This window comes from Pituophis catenifer, unplaced genomic scaffold (assembly GCF_029215685.1).
Source record: "Pituophis catenifer annectens isolate HBS135680 unplaced genomic scaffold, rPitCat1.0.hap2 SCAF_4, whole genome shotgun sequence".
Lineage (NCBI taxonomy): Eukaryota > Metazoa > Chordata > Lepidosauria > Squamata > Colubridae > Pituophis > Pituophis catenifer.
Genome location: NW_027256884.1, coordinates 91,490,806 through 91,514,655, shown reverse-complemented (window position 1 = coordinate 91,514,655; position 23,850 = coordinate 91,490,806). Strand labels below are relative to the sequence as shown.

The following is a 23,850-nucleotide window of genomic DNA, read 5'->3' as shown; positions in this document are numbered from 1 at the left end:
GCCAATGATTCGCGAATCCCGATCAAGAAAGGGCCGCAACTGGCGAATCAGGCGAACCTGACAAAAGGTCCCCCTGGTTACAGCCGTCAGATGTTCCTCCAAAGACAGCTGCATATCCAGGAGGACTCCCAGATTGCAAGCCCTCTCTGTGGGGGCCAACGACTCACCCCCAATAGTCAGTGATGGCGTCAGCTGGCTATACTGGGACGCCGGCAGCCACAGCCACTCGGTCTTGGAAGGGTTGAGTCGAAGCCTGTTTCTCCCCATCCAGACCCGCATGGCCTCCAGGCACTGGGACATCATTTCCAAGGCATCGTTGGGATGGTCTGGGGTGGAGATGTACAGCTGAGTATCATCAGCGTACTGATGGAACTCCACCCCAAAACCACGGATAATCTCACCCAGCGGCTTCACATGAATGTTGAACAGGAGGGGCGAGAGGACCGACCCTTGTGGCACCCCACAAACAAGGCGCCTCGGGGTCGACCGCTGCCCCCCTGTCAACATGGATTGCGACCAATTGGAGAGATAGGAGGAGAACCACCGCAAAACGGTGCCCCCCACTCCCAGTCCCTCCAGCCGGCGCAACATGATACCATGGTCGATGGTATCAAAAGCCGCTGAGAGGTCTAACAGGACCAGGATAGAGGAATAACCCCTATCCCGAGCCCTCCAGAGATCATCCACCAACACGACCAATGCCGTTTCTGTGCTCTTCAACCCAGGTCTGAAGCCGGACTGGAGCAGATCCAAATAGACAGCTTCATCCAGGTACTGTGAAAGCTGTCGTGCCACCACACTCTCAACAACCTTCGCAATAAAGCGAAGGTTGGAGACTGGACGATAGTTAACCAAAACAGCCGGATCCAGGGATGGCTTCTTGAGGAGAGGCCTCACCACCACCTCTTTCAAGGCGGCCGGCAGGACACCCTCACTCAAAGAAGCGTTGATAATTCCCTGGAGCCAGCCTCGTGTAACCTCCCGGGAAGCCAGCACCAACCAGGAGGGACACGGGTCCAATAAACATGTGGTGGCGTTCAGCCGTCCCAAGATCCTGTCCACGTCCTCGGGAGCCACAGGATCGAACTCCTCTCAGATAACATTCTCAAGGCCTGATGACTAATTTAGATGACTAAATTAACTTATGAATTAAATGATGAGAAGTCAGTTTATTATATGGTGTGGGAAAGGTGGTACAAGTGGTTGCATGACAAAATGAAAGAAAGATCTAAAGGTGTGTTAAATATTGGTTAAAAGTGAGCTGAATGTCACCAAGCACTATTTATGTAAATAGTTAAAACACTGCACATCCGATACTAACTGAAAATGTTATTATGCTTATGTGTTTTATGTTTCTGTTTGAATGTTTGTTTTTCCTTTTTCTCTTTTTTTATTTCTTTTTTTTTGTTCTGTAAAAAACCTTAATAAAGTTTCTAAAAAAAAAAAAACATTCTCAAGGCCTGCCTCAGTCATCTCGTCTGAACTAACCCAGTCAGCGGCCAAGTCTTCCCGAATCTGAGTTATTTTATCATCCAGATACTGTACAAAATCCTCAGCTCGGCCCTGCAAGGGGTCCTCCCGCGCTCCCAGATGGTTTAATTGAACAATAAACCTTGTTCAATTTTTCTTTAAAATCATAGAAGAAAATAAAGATTTTGGAAGGAAAGGACAAAAACTCCAGTTGTATATTTTTTTCAATATCTGTTTATAAAGATACTGATAGCCATTATAACTGACTCTGCTATTTTCATTTCTAGAGAAAGAAAAGCTGAAGTGCAAATGGCATGGGTGATGGGAGGGAGGGAAGGAGGAAGAGGAAGAGGAAGAGAAAACGAACAATGTGATGTACGTGTGTCAGATACTATAAGCTGTGTCATACAGTTCCTTGTCTCTCTAGATAAAAACAGCCTTGAACATAAATTTGGGCAACCCATTCCTAATTAAATTCCTAATGATCTTGTTCAGCTTGGAAGGTGAGTTTAAAAATGCAACATTCTTTGAATTTCTTTGCAAATGTGAAGAACTCTTATTGCAAATGTTTTCACTGTAGTAACAACGTTATTACAGTTTAGTATTTATTAAAATAAAATTTTTGAAAGTGAAAGGACAGTATTCCGGGGCTAAGATGTTGGATTTGAAGGTGTCAGTGAAAGGTTAGCGAATGTCCTTAGGCTAGTCTTTGAGACTAGAGAAAAAGATTGGTCCAAAATCTCCCATTTAGTTGCTGCAACTGAGAGTGGACTAAAACCTGGGTCCTCCTAGTCCAAGTCTTAATCTTATTTAGACTTTCTTTCTTTTTTCTTTTTTAATAATACTTTATTGATTTAAAAAAAAAATTAAAAAAGAAAACATCAAATCTCCATTAACATCTGAGGTGTCGTGCGGTTACATATTTACATTATGTACATATCAAGTATCTTCAAATCTACCATTATTAGAAATAGACATATCCTTATAGTCTCGTTCTATTATTCCACCATTTGTACCACCTTTCCCATACTGCCTTAAATTTTTAATTCTCATCGTCTTTAAGAACACTTGTTAATTTTGCCATTTCTGCGCATTCTAGGATTTTATTTATTATTGTCATCTCTGGAAGGGTTTGTTTGTCCTTCCAGTATTTTGCAAAGGTTAATCTGGCCGCTGTTATAACATGTATAATTAATTGTATCTTGTCCTTAGAGAGTCCATCTCCCATCATTCCTAATAAAAAGATTTCGGGGGAAAGTTTTATATCTTCTTCCACTATTTCTCGTAGCCAGATTCATATTTTTGTCCAAAACTTTTTTGTCTCCGGGCAGGATCATCACATATGAAAGAAGGTGCCAACCTCCTTTCCACATTTCCAACATATTGCTGAGGCACTGGAAAATATTTTTGCTAGTCTAGCTGGGGCTAGATACCATCTATGAAATATTTTATAGTGGTTCTCCCTGTAAGTTGCTGATTTAGTGAGATTATAATTTCTATTCCAAGCCTCCTCCCAGTCACTGAAATTTAGTCTATAGCCAATATTTTTTTCCCAAATGCTTAGTTGATTCCTAGCTATTCCTTCTGCTCTGTCTTCGCCTAATAAGAAGTTGTAAAATCTCGCTAGCATTTTCTTTTCAATCCCCAACATAATTTTATCCAAATTGTTGTACTTTGTCTCTATACCAAATTGATCCCTATCTTTTTGATATCTAGAGCTTATCTGCAGGTAGCTCCACCAATCTAAATTGAAACCTTGATTACTTAATATTTCTCGTGATTTAAGAATACCATTTTCATCTAATATATCTTTGTACGTGCCGAATTTCAAAATATCCCTTTTATTAGAGGTAGTCAAAGCCTCCATAATTGAGAGCCAGATCGGTACTTTCGTGTAAAATCTTTGTCTAATTTCTTCCCATGTTTGAATCAGGGTCTCCCTTAATTTGTGTTTGTGGAAATATGAGTTCTTTTTATTCTTTAGGCCCCATAAATAAGCGTGCCAGCCTGCCTGTAGATTGTGGCCTTCTAACGTCAGAATTCACTTGTTTTGTAATGAAACCCATTCTTTGATCCATACTAATTTGGCCGCCTTCTGATATGCTTCCCAATCGGGTAATCTGAAGCCACCCATGCTTCTTTTCCCTTGCAGTGTTTTATATGCCATCCTTGCCTTCTTCCCTTCCCACAAAAATTCTCGCACCTTCTTTTCCAGATCTAGGAAATATTTTTTATCAATGTTCACTGGAATAGTTTGAAATAAAAATATAATCTTGGGGAGAATATTCATTTTAATTGCTGAGATCTTACCTGTAAAAGACAGTTTTAACTTCTTCCATCTGTCTATATCCTGCTTTATTTTTTGTAGTAGTGGAGTGTAGTTATCCTCCTTTGAATAGGAATATCTTGCAGTAATCCATATTCCCAAATATTTTATTTTCTTTGCTATCTGGAGTTCTAAGGACTTTTCTAGCTCTTTCTTGTTTGTCTCTGTCATATTACTTGCTAAAATTTTAGTTTTGGTTTTGTTAAGCTTGAAGCCAGCGACTTCTCCATACTGTTGTACTTCCTGGAGTAATTTGGGGCCAGATTTCAAGGGATCTTCCATTATTAAGGCCACGTCATCTGCGAAGGCTTGTGTTTTAAAAATTTCTTTCTTAATTTGTAGTCCTTTGATTTCTTTGTTATCTCTGATCTTTCTGAGTAGGATTTCCAGCGCCATTATAAAGAGTAGAGGGGACAGGGGGCATCCCTGTCTAACTCCCTTTTGTATCCAAAATATCCGTGTCTTGTCCCCATTTATTAAAATGCTTGCCCTCTGTTTATGGTAAATATTTTTGATCATCTTTCTAAAATTTGTCCCAAATCCCATTAAATCAATTTGGTTGATCATAAATTTCCAATTTAAGTTGTCAAACGCCTTTTGGGCGTCCAAGAACACTAACGCCAGCTGTTTTTCCGGGTGCTGTTCATAATATTCTATGACATTTATTACAGTCCTCACGTTATCCCTCATTTGCCTCCCTGGGAGGAATCCTTTCTGATCATTGTGAATCCAGCCATTTAGAATTTTTTTTAATCTTTCCACAATTATACTTGTAAATAATTTGTAATCTGAATTTAACAAAGAAATCGGCCTATAATTTGCTATCTGTTTCGAATCAGCACCTTCTTTCAATATGAGTGTAATATAAGTTTCTTTCCAGGAATCTGGGATTCTTGTACCAACTAATACCTCATTAAATATATCTAACAGTTCTAATTGTAATTCTTCCTCGAATTTTGCATAAATTTCCCCCGGGAGACCATCTGGGCCTGGTGTTTTGTTTTGCTTGATTTTGGCAAGAGCCAATTTGAGTTCTTCCACTGTGATTTTGTTATTTAGCATTTCTCTCTCTTCTTCCGTTATCTGTGGCAAGTTAGCTTCCATCAGGTATTGTACAGTTTTATCTGGATCAATCGCTTCCTCTTTATATAAAGTTTTGTAAAATTCTCTCGCTCTTTCTAACTTGTCCACTTCTTTTGTCAAGATATCTCCATTGGAGTCTTCTAGTATAAGAATTTGATTTTTCCTGTTCTTTTTTTAATCTGTATGCCAGCCATCTTCCCGACTTGTTGGCGTTCTCAAAGTGGTAGACTTTCAACTATTAAGATTGGAAACGAGTCTCCTAGGATTTAGTAGAGTTTAGGTTTTGTACAAGTTTATTGATGTTTATGAAAGTCAGCTATGGACATTCTAGAAGTTATGGAACATAGGATGCAATATTGTGAATACTTGAGAACACCCAGCAGTTTAATACATTTACAAAAAGGTTATCAGAGAAAAATAGTATTGTAATGCAAATACTGAAAAATAACAAACCTGAAATAGTTTAGAATCAGCCAAATTGCTTTCTTAAAAATTATATTTGTAATAGGCAATAAAAAGAGAAAACTTCTATCAAAATTTCAATTGACACTCTTTTCATTTAGGATTTTATTATTTGGAAAATATTAAACTGTATGCACATTAAGCTATATACATAAAATATAAAATACCATACTGAACCCCATTTGAAATAAAATAGAATCCATTTATTTACCATCTTTACTGTCAAATTAAGTGGATTTTTCTATAACAAAAGCTCTGAAATATACTTTTTATATATTTCCTAAATATTAGAAAGGTATGTGTTATTTTGACCACCAGAGCAAGCTGTTCCTGAATGTGAAGCCCTTTTCCTCCTAATCTTTTGGTTATATATAGCCATAATGCTCCCTCCCAACTGGCCTATACTGGGTAGGCATTTTCTACCTGTTGCTAACAGTCCCAAAGATAAATAGGATTGAACCAAAAACAGATTACGTTTATCTACGGCAGCATTACTATAATGAACTATTGAAGTTGGGAAGAATGTTTGAAAAAATGTTGAATGCGAAATGTTTAGTGATAACCTTTCTGATTACCCTTAAGCAGTGCAATGAAAAATATAACTGCCATTCAGAATTTTATCAGCAAAACAAATTAGGAGTCCCAAAGGTGCTTTTTCAAAAGGGAACAGGACTTTCTTGTTTTTCTTTGAAGATGTTTCGCTTCTCATCCAAGAAGCTTCTTCAGTTCTGACTTGGTTGCTGGAGAATGGAAGGATTTATATTTCATGCAGACAGCTGGTCATTTGCATTCTTTTGGAGAGTCGTTGAGGCCACTTGGAAGTTTGTCTGTGTTCTCAGGGTCACCTGACTAATGCAAATGGGTATGGAGCCTTCTTAGACTTGCTGAAAGGACTGTGTTGTGGACCTGTGATTTCTGCAGGATGTTTTCTGCCCTGTGTCCCTTCACCCTTGAAAACCAGAAAGTCTAGTTGCTGCTTGAAAAAGCACCTTTGGGACAACCATGACCTGCATGACTGAAAATCTCCATAGACAAATTAGGAGTGTTTTCCTCCTTCTAATGAAAAACAGTACAGACTTTGCTTTAACTTTAAAGAACTTCTTCCCAAATGTGATACCTTTCAGATGCTTTAGAATTTAAAATAGGATATTAATGGATTGAAAATCCAGTGCATCTGATTGGCAGTAGGCTGAGAAAAGCTATCTTAACTCTTTGGCAGACAAATAGCAATAGCAATAGCACTTAGACTTATATACCAATTCACAGGACTTCACAGCCCTCTCTGAGCAGTTTACAGAGTCAGCATCTTGTCCCCAACAATTTGGGTCCTAACTATTAGGTACTAACATTGTAATCTCTTGACTAATTGTCCCATCGCCATACTCTAAATAAATAAATAAGCTTAAATCTCTGGGCAACAAACTTATTAACCTGGGAAAGAAGAAACCTTTTTAATATTATGCTTCTGCAGTCAAAAAATGTTCTTTTCATTTCTGAATGTCCCTTTTTAATTGTAAATCATGTGGGGTAAAATTTACAGTTTGTGCGAGTTGGAAACAAAGTGTCCAACTCCACCTGCTTGAATATGGGTTTCCCACAGGGCTGTGTCTTGAGTCTGCTACTGTTCACCTTGATGACCCCCAACTGCTGTGCCAAATCTGCTATAAATCATATTGTGAAGTATGCGGATGACATGGCAGTGGTGGGTCTTATCTGGGATGAGAATCAAGATGCTTTTAGGGAAGAAGTGAAGGCTCTGGTGGACTGGTGCAATAAAAATAACCTGATTCTAAATGTTAATAAAACAAAGGAGGTATTATAGATTTTAGAAAGAGCCAGCATCATATTCCACTTATAATCAAGGATGCAGCTGTACAGGTTAGTAATCAGTATTAAGTATCTGGGGATGTAGATAACTAACAATCTGAACTGGTCTCTCCACACATCATCCTTAGTGAAGGGTACAAACCAGCATTTGCATCGGATGAGGTGAGCACATCTTTCTCCTTTTGTCCTGGCCACTTTTTACAGAGGCACAATTGAGAACATTTTAACATATTGCATCACTGTTTGGTTTGGTGGCAGCGGTGCCTCAGATAGAAAGTATATACAGAGACTGGTAAGGACAGCCGAGAAGATTATAGGAAGCTCGCTTCCTGTCATTCAGGATACTGCTTGTAAGTGCTATGTGCTCAAAGCATTGTTAGAGACCCCATGCACACACTTTATGGTCCATTTCTGTTGCTCCCCTCTGGGAGGAGGTTTTTTTTTTTCACAATTGTTTTTATTAAAGAGTTTTACCAAAAAAATTTTTTACAAATATTTTCCCATCCCCCCCTCCCTTCCTTACTCCCCCAACCCCCTCCCCCGGACTTCCCAGAGCAAAATACAGGGTATAACAATTAACACCGCCCTGAGTCCTCACCACTGTACACCGCCCTGAATCCTCAGGGAGAAGGGCGGTATATAAATTTAAAATAAAATAAAAAAAATAAAATAAACAATCCTATACTAAACTAAGCTAACTATCTATGGATTCCTATCTCCTCCTTCACACTTTAACCCCCCTTTTACTTAACTAAATATGAATAGTCTTAATTTTTCTACTCATTCATAATCTATTTGATACTTTTTAGTCCAATATTTGTTTTGAATATAATCAATCCACCTTCTCCATTCTGATATATATCTTTCTTGTGAATGATCTTTCAAATAAGCTGAAATTTTCGCCATTTTTGCTAAATTCGCTACTTTTAATGTTCATTCTTCAATAGTAGGCAGATCTTCCTTCTTCCAATATTGTGCCACCAAAAGTCTAGCTGCAGTTATTAAATTTAAGATCAATTTAGTCTCTATAACCGTACAATCTGTGATTATACCCAACAAAAACAACTGTGGACTAAACTTTATCTTCTTTTTAAGAATATTTTGGATAATCCACCATATTTTGATCCAAAATGCTTTAACTTTTTTACATGTCCACCATATATGATAATAAGTAGCACCATCACAATCACATTCTGGGAGGAGGTTTTGAAGTATTTCTAGCAGGACTACTGATTCTGTAACAGCTTTGTCCCCTATGCCATCTGTCTGTTAATCTCGCCATGTACAGTACATGTATACATCCGAACTAGACTGTGTTGTTTCTCTGTGTCATATATTATTTGTGGATATATACATAATTTTGCATTTATTTATTTATTTATTTATTTATTTATTTATTTATTTTGTCATGTTTATGTAGTGTATATTGGAGGTGGTGACCCTTTGAGAGCTGTACGCAACGAAATTTCATTTTAACGCATGCCGATTAGTGTATATTCAAAGTGATAATTAAGTTATTATTCTATTCTATTCTATTCTATTCTATTCTATTCTATTCTATTCTATTCTATTCTATTCTATTCTATTCTATTCTATTCTATTGTCATAAACATATCCCTATAGGTCTAATTATCTTTATGTTTCATTAGGTTTATCACAATTTGGACGGAAGGGAATGCATATGTTATTAGCTTCTCCTTTTCCTTCTCCTCTTAATCTAATTGCAGACTCACAATTTAAATGAAAGCTCATAGCTGAGAATAGGCAGAAGAGAAAAAAGAAATAGACTCCTTCAAGGACCTATGTTTAGACCAGTATTTTTAATTTGTTCATAAAAGTTAAGGGTAAGCAGTTTGTAGACAATACTAAAATATTCATGATTATAAAAAACAAAAGTAGTTATGAAAAGGATTTTATTAAATTGGATGAGTAGTCAACTAAATGGCAATTTGAGCATTTGGGAGAAATGGAATGCAAAGCTAAAAAAGGCCTATTTTTACATTCCTCAAAGCATTTGTAATGATTTTTGGGGCTTTGTGAAATGGCTATGATTATACAGGTAGTCTGTGCTTATGACAGGTTGCTTAGCAACTGTTGAAACTTACAGCAGATATCCAAAAAGCTGCTTATCCCCACAGTCAAAATTCTAATGTCTGGGGTCCTGCCATGATCACATGACTACATTTTAAATGCTTGTTAACAGCTGCATTTACAATTATTTGCAGCACCCTGTGATCACATGACTGCAATTTTTGGCTTTTTTGGCAGAAACTGATGTTTATTTCCAGTTTCTGGCAAAATCCCTCCCCATAGCGAAAAATAGATTTGCTTAACAACTGTGGCATTCAATTATCATCTGTGACATTTGCTTTGCGATCACCGTGTTTGCTTGATCACAGCCACAAAAAAGTCATAAAATAATATCTGGTCACTTGGTGACCCACTTTATAACTGTTACGTCATATGGTTGAAATTGTGGGCTCAATTCTTGTTGTGACTACCTGTATTCTAGTTTTTCAACATAATTCTTCCCACAGAAATTGCTTTAGCCAAATAAAATAATGTATCCATGGAAATAACTCAAATCCACATGGAGCAAAACATTTACAAAAAGTCCAGTTTTCTATAGCATATATTTATTTATTTATTTATTTATTTATTTATTTATTTATTATTTATTTATTTATTTATTATTTATTTATTTATTTATTTATTTATTTATTTATTTATTAAACAAATTTATGTGGTCATCCAACTCACACATTATGACTCCAGGTACATACAGCAATAAAAATACCACAATTTAAAACTTCTCCCATTCCCTAAGGCTATGAACACCATCAAACAAGCCACTTGATCAATCTGAATCAGTTTGGGATTCCCAGAAACATTTCTTCAGGGCCTTTGAAAAAGTAAAAAGGTGCGGACCAATCTTACCTATATTTCTTATGTATACTTTCCCATCACTTTTTGTTTATTACGGCAAGTACATGTACATGTATTGGCCATATGGATAAACTAGTTAGGGATGATAACCAGATGACCTAATTCTAGTTTATTATAAAGCTACACTGACAAAATTTTGCAAGTCTGAAAGTACAATCCCACCTCTGTCTCCTTTATAGCCTGAGAAACTAGTGAGGGTCTCTTCTGAACCTTTTGCCCTGATCAGCATCCAGTTATGAGCTATGCTGCCTCTTGTTTGACTATTCCTTCGGTAGCATCTCTTTGTCATCTCATAAGGTCATGTTCTCTCTGTCCAGAAATCCAGGAGCAGGGGTGCTATTCAGAAGGTTCTGACAGGTTATTTATTTATTTATTTTATTTATTTATTATATTTCTATACCGCCTTTCTCCCGTAGGACTCAAGGCGGTGTACAGTCAAGAAAAATATAGACACACAAACACCATATAATTGCTAATTATGGAGGTTATGGAGAACTGGAAGTGGAAATTTTGAATAGTTTGGAGAACCCGCAAATACCATCTCTGGCTGGCCCTAGAGTGGGGTGGGAATGGGGATTTTGTAGTATCCTTTCCCCAGGAGTGGGGAGAGAATGGGGATTTTGTCTTTCTGGGCAGAATACCTGTTGGATTCACTGGCAATAAAGATAAGGGCATGGCTAGGTCCAATTATTGCTCTGTGTCTACTACAGGCTGTTTAATGAGTGCTTTGGGCTGATCATATTCATGCTGAGTAGACAACCTGGAGAAAAAGCCAAAGATGAAATTTTAGTTGCCATTACCTTTTTTCACATGAATTAAACTAGTTAATGGAGCAAAGTTAAGGGGAAAAAATAGTTTGAGTCAATCACCTATATTCTAGCCTCTATTTTCAAGAGGCCTATTGTATACAAATATGTATATGATAACACCCAGTTTCGGGGTGTTATCAGATACACATTTTTGGACTTAAAGGCCCAATATTAAAAAACTTGGATTTAACAAGTTCTAATGATGTAGAATAGGAAATGGGACTCAACTGGGCACCATTAAGAAGTTGTGCTATTCGCTCAGTTTTGAATAATTTGAATGTTGCAGGTAAATTGTGGCCTCCACTTGTCTTGAAATTCAAGGATGGCAGATGAGCACCTCTGTGCATTTTCCACAACATAGTTCCCATGAGGTTTCCTACTGTTGGTAGAATGAAGGATTACCCCAGGTATTTGAAACCAGAGACCTGGTCAATCTTTTGGCCAAGGTTCTTGGGCCTTTGCCTTATGGCAAATGCCAAAATTTTGCTTTTCTGATAATTAAGTACTAACTAGTCTTCCTTGCAATACCATGTTAGTCTTCTCAATACCCCTCTAAGACCAATAGGTGTTTTTGAATCATCTGCATTATCAGCACAGAGGAGAACATAGAAATGTCTTCCAGTTTGTGGGCTCGATGGGTGAAAATTTGTATTGAGGTGTTATGCCCTCTGTTGGGCTTTGAATTTGAGTTTGTATTCTGTTTTTGAAACATTTAAGCAGGGCAATAATAAAGATAAGGATTAGGCTAGAAACAAAACACACAGGCACACCAGAATGCTTCCTTCGTGCCTTCCTGACAGGATGAAGCTCATAAGGTGGGAAAAAGAAAAGGAAGGAGATTTCGTCAAACTGTTCAGAAAGTTAGCTACTGGTTTGCCTGAACCAGTATGAACTGGCTGAATCCAACGACTGCTAGTATGGCAAACATAAAATTGGGGTTAGATATGATTGATATTTGGATGGAAACCATCAGAAATCTCAGAGCAATAGACTAGGCTAGGAAGTTAAAGGAAACATTCTGAAAAAGACATTATCAAACTGTTTCTGTATAGTTCCCAGAGAAAACAACTTGGGTATATTTATATAGTTACTATTATTCAAGGTATTATCTTTAACAATATATACATGAGTAAAAGGGAAGTTGGTTTGGATGAGTTAATTTTTTTTAAAGTAAAGTTTTTGTCAGGGTTCCAACTAGACGACCCATAGCAAACAAAACTCTGAGGCAGGCAATTTCCTCAAAGAATAGGTTCATTAGATATGGCATATTGGCACAGGCTGGTGAAAACCGATTCTAATTATTCCCATGGTTTTCACTAATTAAAAATAAAAGTTTGTCATTTTCTCAAAATAATCAGTCATATGGTCCAATCAGGATACTGTCCAGTTGCTAGGTGACTCCAGTCCCCTCCTTTCAAAGCACCTGCGGGAATGTCCTTGGTTCCCAAGACAAAGTATTTTGTTTTGACTGCAACACCCCAAACTGTCTCTATTCTCCCTATCCCTATTCCTCTTCTCCAGTGTGTCAGCACTGAAGTCTCAAAATGGCCTTAGTTAGGCCAGCTTCAGGGTTGAAAGTTCTATTGTGAATGTCAACACAGGAACATGAAGCAATTAACCAAAGAGAGAAGCAACTTAGAACTAAGGAGAAATTTCCTGACAGCTAGAACAATTAATCAATGGAGTGACTTGCCTTTAGAAGTTGTGGATGCTCCAACACTGGACTTTTGAAGAAGATATTAGACAACAGTGTGAAATGGTGTAGGGTTTCTTGTTTGAGCAGGGGGGTGGACTAGAAGACCTTCAAGATACATTCCAATTCTGTTATTCTGTTATAACAGGCTCTTCTGAATGCCGATCATTATGAAACTTGTCCCGAAAAATACAAAACACCACTGATTTTAATATAATTGCTTCTGTAGGCAGCAAACACTTTCTAGGCTTAACACTGTTGTATATGCAAACTACTTTAAATCAAGGCAATGTGTTTAACACTGATGTTAATTTCTTTGGAAGATGAAACCCTGTATAAGATATGTAGGAAACTGATAAATTTTAAAAAGTAGTAAGAACATATTTTTCCACTGATAATCTAAGGAAAAAAAATTGTTCATTTTTTTTGTAGGTTCTGTGTCTGAGAATGTCAAGATTCACAGTTATATTGGAAACCAAATTATTCTTCCCAGACCCAGACCCAGTTCCAGACCATATTATTTAATCTGGACTAAGGACTCTATGTTTATTACAGATTGTATAGCTAATAAGATTACTATGTCAACTAAACAACCAGATAAATACCACTTATTTCTTAATGGAACTCTGAAAATAAATAGATTGAAGAAAATGGATGCCGGAAATTACACAGTAAAAGCACATGATGAACATGGCCAGGAGTTATTTAATGAATTAATTATGTTGCAAGTTGATGGTGAGTTTTTGAATACCGGTCTACCCTTCATCAACCTACGAGCACCTCTCTTTTACTTCTTTTCTCCTTCAAATTGGCATTTAGGATTGGCCATAGTTGGATTTCTGTGGGTGATATTCCCATATGATCTTTATTATAAATTTTGAAAAATTGATCAGCATTAATAAGATAGACAACCTTCAGAAAATAACATCTTAGATCCCCAAGTCTCTAACAAATACCAATAGATTGAAGTGAGCCAAGAAATTCTGTCTGCCACTGGAAAACATTCAACACTGACATCAACAGTTTCATGTTGATGTTAGATGATGTTGTATGGGACTGGAAAGATATGGAACATAATAAAGCAGGGGTAGGAAATCTGTGGCCTTGTAGATGTTGTTGAATAACAACTTCCAGAAGCACCAGACAGTTTGGCAAAAAGAGATGCCAGGCTTTGTAGTTTAGCAACATCTGGAGAGCCAATAATTGGGGCAAAAAATGATCTGTCAGCACCACTACATGCATACGATCCAAAACAAAGAATTAAAACAATGCCTAATATTGCTGCAGAATATCCAAATATCCAAAAGGATCCTCATTTTACCGACCTTGGAAGGATGGAAGGTTGAGTCAACCTTGAACCAGTCAGGATCGAACTCCTGGCCGTACACAGAGCCTGAAATATTGCATTTTATACTTCTAAGCCACCATGGCTCTGCATGGAAATAGTAGTCAAAAAGATAAAGATTTAATCCTCTATTACGCAATTATTGTTTTTTTTTTTAAAAAAATGATGTATTTAAATCATTTAGCAGAGCATATTTCTTTTCTTTCAGAGCTTCCAGTAAAACTCAATGAACTTTGTTCCCAAAGAATATTGACATGTGAGGTGAAATCTTCTGAGGAACCAAAACCCAGATTTAAATTGTTTCAAGATACTAAAGAAATGTTTGTACAACCAGTATATGACAATGGAACATGGAAGGTGACATTGCAATTAAAAGTCCTTTCTGGAAAATTCAGATGTGAGGTTGATGTTAATTCTGGGAAGAATCATACCGAGAAACAAATAACATGTCCAGGAGAAGGTATTAACTTAGCTTCGTAACACACTTCTGAATGCTAGACTGTATAGCCTGGAATATTAAATATATAAACCGTAATACAGTTTGTTTAATTTCTGGCTTAATGTGTAAATTCAGACTGAGTGGTAATTTGTAATTTTTAACATGAATTAAGTCAATTGTGAAATATTCAACTTATCTAAATATATACAGTACCTGTAATTGTGACAGAGCCAATCAGTTACATGAATAAATGCTAAATGAAATTGTGGGTTGATTGTTTATGCCAACTGTGATATATTGAAGAAACCATTTTTAAAGAAGCCAAGAATAAAAGCTTTGTTTTTTTCCCTTTTTTAAAACATGTTAGGCGGGCAGAAAAAATAATACTGTTTTTTTTCCTCTTTTGTAAATGCTCGCTTTCCCTTCTCTATGTGCATGCATATATTTGTATAACTACATACATACAATATTTTCTTATGAATTTTTCTGTGTTCCAAATTTACCTGATCTAGGACCTATATTCCTCATCCTGATAATCATGGGAAGTGTAGTCACATTGATTATCTTTTTGGCTTTGATTATTTACTGCATCAGAAGGAAGAACGCAAAAATACTTTATCAGAATTGTAGAATGTCACTTTGAAAAAATGCTTAAGAAGAAAACATAATCTTTTTGTGTATATGTTGTATAAATGTTTGTTGTGTATATGTTATGTTATGTTTTTTTAAATATTTATATTCAAATAAAAATTTATTTTAATTAAAAACTGTTTCTGTATAGTTGCCAGAGAAAACAACTTGGGTATATTTATATAGTTACCATTTATTCAAGGAAGATGTTACCTTTAACTGTATATATGTGAGTAAAAGGGAAGTTGGTTTGGATAAATTATTTTTTTTTTAAGTAAAGTTTTTGTCAGGGTTCCAACTAGACGACCCATAGCAAACAAAACTCTGAGGCAGGCAATTTCCTCAAAGAATAGGTTCATTAGATATGGCATATTGGCACAGGCTGGTGAAAACCGATTCTAATTATTCCCATGGTTTTCACTAATTAAAAATAAAAGTTTGTCACTTTCTCAAAATAATCAGTCATATGGTCCAATCAGGATACTGTCCAGTTGCTAGGTGACTCCAGTCCCCTCCTTTCAAAGCACCTGCGGGAATGTCCTTGGTTCCCAAGAGAAAGTATTTTGTTTTGACTGCAACACCCCAAACTGTCTCTATTCTCCCCTCCCTATCCCTCTTCTCCAGTGTGTCAGCACTGAAGTCTCAAAATGGCCTTAGTTAGGCCAGCTTCAGGGTTGAAAGTTCTATTGTGCATGTCAACACAGGAACATGAAGGAACTAACCAAAGAGAGAAGCAACTTAGAACTAAGGAGAAATTTCCTGACAGCTAGAACAATTAATCAATGGAGTGACTTGCCTTTAGAAGTTGTGGATGCTCCAACACTGGACTTTTGAAGAAGATATTAGACAACAGTGTGAAATGGTGTAGGGTTTCTTGTTTGAGCAGGGGGGTGGACTAGAAGACCTTCAAGATACATTCCAATTCTGTTATTCTGTTATAACAGGCTCTTCTGAATGCCGATCATTATGAAACTTGTCCCGAAAAATACAAAACACCACTGATTTTAATATAATTGCTTCTGTAGGCAGCAAACACTTTCTAGGCTTACCACTGTTGTATATGCAAACTACTTTAAATCAAGGCAATGTGTTTAACACTGATGTTAATTTCTTTGGAAGATGAAACCCTGTATAAGATATGTAGGAAACTGATAAATTTTAAAAAGTAGTAAGAACATATTTTTCCACTGATAATCTAAGGAAAAAAAATTGTTCATTTTTTTTGTAGGTTCTGTGTCTGAGAATGTCAAGATTCACAGTTATATTGGAAACCAAATTATTCTTCCCAGACCCAGACCCAGTTCCAGACCATATTATTTAATCTGGACTAAGGACTCTATGTTTATTACAGATTGTATAGCTAATAAGATTACTATGTCAACTAAACAACCAGATAAATACCACTTATTTCTTAATGGAACTCTGAAAATAAATAGATTGAAGAAAATGGATGCCGGAAATTACACAGTAAAAGCACATGATGAACATGGCCAGGAGTTATTTAATGAATTAATTATGTTGCAAGTTGATGGTGAGTTTTTGAATACCGGTCTACCCTTCATCAACCTACGAGCACCTCTCTTTTACTTCTTTTCTCCTTCAAATTGGCATTTAGGATTGGCCATAGTTGGATTTCTGTGGGTGATATTCCCATATGATCTTTATTATAAATTTTGAAAAATTGATCAGCATTAATAAGATAGACAACCTTCAGAAAATAACATCTTAGATCCCCAAGTCTCTAACAAATACCAATAGATTGAAGTGAGCCAAGAAATTCTGTCTGCCACTGGAAAACATTCAACACTGACATCAACAGTTTCATGTTGATGTTAGATGATGTTGTATGGGACTGGAAAGATATGGAACATAATAAAGCAGGGGTAGGAAATCTGTGGCCTTGTAGATGTTGTTGAATAACAACTTCCAGAAGCACCAGACAGTTTGGCAAAAAGAGATGCCAGGCTTTGTAGTTTAGCAACATCTGGAGAGCCAATAATTGGGGCAAAAAATGATCTGTCAGCACCACTACATGCATACGATCCAAAACAAAGAATTAAAACAATGCCTAATATTGCTGCAGAATATCCAAATATCCAAAAGGATCCTCATTTTACCGACCTTGGAAGGATGGAAGGTTGAGTCAACCTTGAACCAGTCAGGATCGAACTCCTGGCCGTACACAGAGCCTGAAATATTGCATTTTATACTTCTAAGCCACCATGGCTCTGCATGGAAATAGTAGTCAAAAAGATAAAGATTTAATCCTCTATTACGCAATTATTGTTTTTTTTTTTAAAAAAATGATGTATTTAAATCATTTAGCAGAGCATATTTCTTTTCTTTCAGAGCTTCCAGTAAAACTCAATGAGCTTTGTTCCCAAAGAATATTGACATGTGAGGTGAAATCTTCTGAGGAACCAAAACCCAGATTTAAATTGTTTCAAGATACTAAAGAAATGTTTGTACAACCAGTATATGACAATGGAACATGGAAGGTGACATTGCAATTAAAAGTCCTTTCTGGAAAATTCAGATGTGAGGTTGATGTTAATTCTGGGAAGAATCATACCGAGAAACAAATAACATGTCCAGGAGAAGGTATTAACTTAGCTTCGTAACACACTTCTGAATGCTAGACTGTATAGCCTGGAATATTAAATATATAAACCGTAATACAGTTTGTTTAATTTCTGGCTTAATGTGTAAATTCAGACTGAGTGGTAATTTGTAATTTTTAACATGAATTAAGTCAATTGTGAAATATTCAACTTATCTAAATATATACAGTACCTGTAATTGTGACAGAGCCAATCAGTTACATGAATAAATGCTAAATGATATTGTGGGTTGATTGTTTATGCCAACTGTGATATATTGAAGAAACCATTTTTAAAGAAGCCAAGAATAAAAGCTTTGTTTTTTTCCCTTTTTTAAAACATGTTAGGCGGGCAGAAAAAATAATACTGTTTTTTTTCCTCTTTTGTAAATGCTCGCTTTCCCTTCTCTATGTGCATGCATATATTTGTATAACTACATACATACAATATTTTCTTATGAATTTTTCTGTGTTCCAAATTTACCTGATCTAGGACCTATATTCCTCATCCTGATAATCATGGGAAGTGTAGTCACATTGATTATCTTTTTGGCTTTGATTATTTACTGCATCAGAAGGAAGAACGCAAAAATACTTTATCAGAATTGTAGAATGTCACTTTGAAAAAATGCTTAAGAAGAAAACATAATCTTTTTGTGTATATGTTGTATAAATGTTTGTTGTGTATATGTTATGTTATGTTTTTTTAAATATTTATATTCAAATAAAAATTTATTTTAATTAAAAACTGTTTCTGTATAGTTGCCAGAGAAAACAACTTGGGTATATTTATATAGTTACCATTTATTCAAGGAAGATGTTACCTTTAACTGTATATATGTGAGTAAAAGGGAAGTTGGTTTGGATAAATTATTTTTTTTTTAAGTAAAGTTTTTGTCAGGGTTCCAACTAGACGACCCATAGCAAACAAAACTCTGAGGCAGGCAATTTCCTCAAAGAATAGGTTCATTAGATATGGCATATTGGCACAGGCTGGTGAAAACCGATTCTAATTATTCCCATGGTTTTCACTAATTAAAAATAAAAGTTTGTCACTTTCTCAAAATAATCAGTCATATGGTCCAATCAGGATACTGTCCAGTTGCTAGGTGACTCCAGTCCCCTCCTTTCAAAGCACCTGCGGGAATGTCCTTGGTTCCCAAGAGAAAGTATTTTGTTTTGACTGCAACACCCCAAACTGTCTCTATTCTCCCCTCCCTATCCCTCTTCTCCAGTGTGTCAGCACTGAAGTCTCAAAATGGCCTTAGTTAGGCCAGCTTCAGGGTTGAAAGTTCTATTGTGCATGTCAACACAGGAACATGAAGCAATTAACCAAAGAGAGAAGCAACTTAGAACTTGCTTAAGGAGAAATTTCCTGACAGCTAGAACAATTAATCAATGGAGTGACTTGCCTTTAGAAGTTGTGGATGCTCCAACACTGGACTTTTGAAGAAGATATTAGACAACAGTGTGAAATGGTGTAGGGTTTCTTGTTTGAGCAGGGGGGTGGACTAGAAGACCTTCAAGATACATTCCAATTCTGTTATTCTGTTATAACAGGCTCTTCTGAATGCCGATCATTATGAAACTTGTCCCGAAAAATACAAAACACCACTGATTTTAATATAATTGCTTCTGTAGGCAGCAAACACTTTCTAGGCTTACCACTGTTGTATATGCAAACTACTTTAAATCAAGGCAATGTGTTTAACACTGATGTTAATTTCTTTGGAAGATGAAACCCTGTATAAGATATGTAGGAAACTGATAAATTTTAAAAAGCAGTAAGAACATATTTTTCCACTGATAATCTAAGGAAAAAAAATTGTTCATTTTTTTTGTAGGTTCTGTGTCCGAGAATGTCAAGATTCACAGTTATATTGGAAACCAAATTATTCTTCCCAGACCCAGACCCAGTGCCAGACCACATATTTTAATCTGGACTAAGGACTCTATGTTTATTACAGATTGTATAGCTAATAAGATTACTATGTCAACAAAACAACCAGATAAATACCACTTATTTCTTAATGGAACTCTGAAAATAAATAGATTGAAGAAAATGGATGCCGGAAATTACACAGTAAAAGCATATAATGAACATGGCCAGGAGTTATTTAATGAATTAATTATGTTGCAAGTTGATGGTGCGTTTTTGAATACCGGTCTACCCTTCATCAACCTACGAGCACCTCTCTTTTACTTCTTTTCTCCTTCAAATTGGCATTTAGGATTGGCCATAGTTGGATTTCTGTGGGTGATATCCCCATATGATCTTTATTATAAATTTTGAAAAATTGATCAGCATTAATAAGATAGACAACCTTCAGAAAATAACATCTTAGATCCCCAAGTCTCTAACAAATACCAATAGATTGAAGTGAGCCAAGAAATTCTGTCTGCCACTGGAAAACATTCAACACTGACATCAACAGTTTCATGTTGATGTTAGATGATGTTGTATGGGACTGGAAAGATATGGAACATAATAAAGCAGGGGTAGGAAATCTGTGGCCTTGTAGATGTTGTTGTATAACAACTTCCAGAAGCACCAGACAGTTTGGCAAAAAGAGATGCCAGGCTTTGTAGTTTAGCAACATCTGGAGAGCCAATAATTGGGGCAAAAAATGATCTGTCAGCACCACTACATGCATACGATCCAAAACAAAGAATTAAAACAATGCCTAATATTGCTGCAGAATATCCAAATATCCAAAAGGATCCTCATTTTACCGACCTTGGAAGGATGGAAGGTTGAGTCAACCTTGAACCAGTCAGGATCGAACTCCTGGCCGTACACAGAGCCTGAAATATTGCATTTTATACTTCTAAGCCACCATGGCTCTGCATGGAAATAGTAGTCAAAAAGATAAAGATTTAATCCTCTATTACGCAATTATTGTTTTTTTTTTTTTAAAAAATGATGTATTTAAATCATTTAGCAGAGCATATTTCTTTTCTTTCAGAGCTTCCAGTAAAACTCAATGAGCTTTGTTCCCAAAGAATATTGACATGTGAGGTGAAATCTTCTGAGGAACCAAAACCCAGATTTAAATTGTTTCAAGATACTAAAGAAATGTTTGTACAACCAGTATATGACAATGGAACATGGAAGGTGACATTGCAATTAAAAGTCCTTTCTGGAAAATTCAGATGTGAGGTTGATGTTAATTCTGGGAAGAATCATACCGAGAAACAAATAACATGTCCAGGAGAAGGTATTAACTTAGCTTCGTAACACACTTCTGAATGCTAGACTGTATAGCCTGGAATATTAAATATATAAACCGTAATACAGTTTGTTTAATTTCTGGTTTAATGTGTAAATTCAGACTGAGTGGTAATTTGTAATTTTTAACATGAATTAAGTCAATTGTGAAATATTCAACTTATCTAAATATATACAGTACCTGTAATTGTGACAGAGCCAATCAGTTACATGAATAAATGTTAAATGAAATTGTGGGTTGATTGTTTATGCCAAGTGTGATATATTCAAGAAACCATTTTTAAAGAAGCCAAGAATAAAAGCTTTGTTTTTTTCCCTTTTTTTAAACGTGTTAGGCGGGCAGAAAAAATAATAGACTGTTTTTTTTCCTCTTTTGTATATGCTCGCTTTCCCTTCTCTATGTGCATGCATATATTTGTATAACTACATACATACAATATTTTGTTATGAATTTTTATGTGTTTCAGATTTACCTGATTCAGTACCTATATTCCGCATCAAGATAATCATGGGAAGTGTAGTCCCATTGATTATCTTTTTGGCTTTGATTATTTACTGCATCAGAAGGAAGAAAGCAAAAAGACGTGAAAGGGAAGGTAATTCCCTCCCTGGCATTCCTTCCATTTAAAACTGAACAAGCTTCTCTTTTTCTAACAACCAAGCATGCTAAATCTATTAGTCACTGTGAAATATATATGCCCTAAATTAATTTCTTGATATATTTTAATGAAAACTGAAGTTCAGGTCTGGCCCATGCAGGAAGGGAAGAAAGGAAACACAGAGAAAATACAGCATTTTACTTAATGTGTCCAAAAAAGCCTGATTTTTATAAAAGTGGGTGATTTTTTTCCTCTGCCTTTCAGCCTGATCTCTACAAGGCTGAATTATATAAATAATTTGTAATTTGTGATTGCAAATTGAATTGGTTCCTCATTTTTAAAAATAAAAATTATTAAAATGTGCTGAGTGGGTACATGGTTTTTTTTTTCTTTTTTCTCTGCCAAGCATAGATTTTTGGAAAACCTCACCTTAAATGCTCCGTCATGGGACCTGTTCCAAAGATTAGCAAAGAGCAGACAAAAACTAGATTTGATTTTGTTAAATTAACCTTTAAACAGTATTAAACTTGGGTTAGAATGATTATGCTTAAATTTGTCCTGCCAAATTAAACAATAAACTTTAATAATGTCCTTTTGTTTCTCATAAACTTCACAATCCTGTCCTGGTTTCTAATTAGGGGTAGATAATCTCTATCCCTAGAAATTCTCTTCAGTCTCTGGGGCAATGCAATATGGTACTTCTCCCTATCTTCACCGTTGAGCAGGAACATCTCAACAAAATCTACTTAGTCAGCTTCCTTGGGTACTTTTGGCAATCCCACTACTCCAACAGGGAAGTCAAAGTTGAGAGTCTTTCAGAATTAGTCCCATTATTTTGTAATTTTCTTCTTTGGATGTCAAATGACTTTCTTGTTCCTCAATTTCTTTAGTTTTACTTTAACGAATAGGAGCAATCCTCTGATTAGGCTCTGTAGCTTCTGATTAGTCTTGATAGTAGATTTTCCTGCCTTTTATATTGTATACTGCTTAATTATATCTGATTTAATTACATATATTTTGTTAGTAGGACTTAGGATCTAGTTTATTTTTTTTTTATGAGAATGGCCTTTTTTGTATTTTACTATTTCTAGAGTTGTGCAACCTAAGAATTTTGTACAGTACATCTATTTTTCTATATTTCAATTAATTGATATTCTTTATTTCTGATCCATGTTTACTTTTTAAAGTGGATGATGATGATGATTTACCCAAGGCTTTCTGAGACTGTGTCCTGAAATAAGTTTTTTTTTTAAAAAAAATGTGATCTCAAGTAGAGATGACTGGAGATGAGAGACAAAAGGCAGCCAAGTGATAATCAAGTCATCGTGATGCAGATTTTCCAAATCAGTAGCCCCCAAATATATTGGATTACAACTCTTAATTTCGATGCTGGCTGTTGTAAGGAGATGTAATGTTACCAATCTGGGAAAGGTTGACTTAGACTTTGGTGCTGGATTGGAAATTTTGATATGGCAGGTTCTTCATTTCTGAGACTGTCTAGCTTTGTCCAGATTTGAATTAGTAATGGAAATTGAGTACTTGACAATAATCCTATGCTACTTTACACTTGTGATATTCTGAATAAAATTTGTGCCACCCAGAGCTGATTTTGTACTGCTGCTCTTCAGTTAGGTCAAGCAGTATTACTCAGAGTTTTTGTTTGTTTGTCCTTATTGCAGCTGAAGAGTATGCCCTGCAAATCCAGATTGAGAATCACATGCAATAAAGGAAACTTCCTGAGATTCCTGTTTCTTCTGACTGTAATCCACCATCTCAAAAAAGCAGGTTACCTCCTTCTGAACTGCAACAACAGGTTGCTCCCTCCAAATCATGCCCTCATCCGAAACCACCCGACGCATAAAAGAAAGACCTTAAGTGCCTTTGTGTTGTTTACTTATCTCAGAGGAAATACTTTTTCTTTCCATATTAGCATTGCAATGCCTGTAAACTTGGTTAGCCAGCCAACTCTGAGCAGGCTTAAAGTGTGGCTGTTAGCAAATAGATTAGAAACAACTAGAAAACTAGAAAATCAGAAGATTCAGAGTAATTTATTATTCCCACACAAAAGGCTATGTAGGACTTCATGATTAGAGAGGCTTTGGCCTGTTTTAACGATTGTATGACTGCTGTTGTTTTCAAGCAATGTAAGTATTTTCTTGTATGACACTGTTCTATATTTATATTTCCTATACTATATCTTTGTAGTTTTGCACTATATTTGTGTAATACAGATGCAGAAAATTTCATTTAAAGCAATAAAAAGAAGAAATTTGAAATTTATTCTATATTTGTTCTATTTCAAATTTTTAAAAAAATTTGTCCAAATTTACATTGTTCCATATCTATATACCCTATACTATATCTTTTTAGTTTTGCATTATACTTTTGTAATA

The 23,850-nt window shown here is 35.8% G+C and overlaps 1 pseudogene; it reads left to right on the top strand.

Annotated features, from left to right (window-relative positions):
- Positions 1-1,779: 1,779 nt before the first annotated feature.
- Positions 1,780-23,374, top strand: LOC139316798 (immunoglobulin superfamily member 10-like; annotated as a pseudogene).
- Positions 23,375-23,850: the final 476 nt, after the last annotated feature.